The sequence below is a fragment of the Poecilia reticulata genome, linkage group LG12 (assembly GCF_000633615.1).
Source record: "Poecilia reticulata strain Guanapo linkage group LG12, Guppy_female_1.0+MT, whole genome shotgun sequence".
Lineage (NCBI taxonomy): Eukaryota > Metazoa > Chordata > Actinopteri > Cyprinodontiformes > Poeciliidae > Poecilia > Poecilia reticulata.
In genome coordinates, this window is record NC_024342.1 from 21,260,349 (window position 1) to 21,261,486 (window position 1,138).

The 1,138-nt window shown below is 37.0% G+C and overlaps 1 protein-coding gene across 1 annotated transcript in view; it reads right to left on the reverse strand.

Annotated features, from left to right (window-relative positions):
- Positions 1-1,138, reverse strand: part of wdr7 (WD repeat domain 7) — an 84,676-nt gene that overhangs the window by 8,438 nt on the left and 75,100 nt on the right. The window lies entirely within an intron of this gene.

Sequence of the window (1,138 nt, forward strand, 5' to 3'; positions counted from 1 at the left end):
AAATAAATAAATAAATAAACAAAAAATGAATAAAATCACAAAATAATCCTGGAATCCTGAAGAGACTGAATGTGAAAAGTCGTTAACGTCATTAAGTTTTAAGTGGAGCTCGTTGAACGCAGACGCAGCYGTTTATTAATATCTTAACAGTTTTTAATGGGTTTTATCAAAAACATTCTGGCCCTTTAAGAAGATTCATGATTTTGATTTAAATTACTGGTTTTATTTATGTTAATTATTTACAGATATTCACAGCCAAACTGTTGCAGTCTGGTTCATTTAGAGACGGATTGAGGCGCCTCAGGAGGAGGAGGAGAAGAAGAAGGAGAAGAACAAGAACAAGAAGAAGAAGAAGAAGAAGCAGCTGCAGGTTGAACTTCACTAATATATGGAGTGAAGAGATTAGCAGCAGCTTATGGTGTCAGGCCGAGTCAATGGGAGCCATTCAGCATAATGAACTCCCACAATGCAACAGGCAGCCGGCGCACACACTCAGCTGAACACACAACCCCTCACACAGGAAGTGACATCTCGCCACAGCTGCTAATTAACGCCGCTAATATATCGGCGATTTATCAGCAGGACTGAGCGTTTCATTTGGCGGTAATTGGAAACAGTGGCGGCGTTGATGTGAGGCTGAGCGAACGGCGCCGCGGAGAAATAATCCAGATTATCACCAGAGAGGAAAGACTCTGATTGATGTTAGAACACAGAAATAATGCAAAAAATACACAAAATGACTTCAAAGTTCATATTTACATCTCAAAACGTTTAGCTGGATGTCATGACGTGAGGCGAGTGAGTAAAAAAATAAGAATAAGAGATGATTACCTGCAAGATATTAAAATATTCTGACTGTATATTAAAGCTTTATTTCTTTATTTAGTCAAAAAGGTCCAATCTAAGTAAAATTAATCACTGAGATGCAGTCAGAAAAGTTATTTTTTAACAAAAAAAGAGAATAAAAATCTATTCATAAATGTTCATAGTCCATTTATATGAGACTAAACTCCCATAATGCACCAGTTCAATGGTGCAATGACAAGTTGGATCTGAAAACTATTGGACATGATTTAGTTCCATACATGGAAGTTTAAAAGAATCTGATTGTTTGGGGTAAGAAGATCAGATTTGGCTC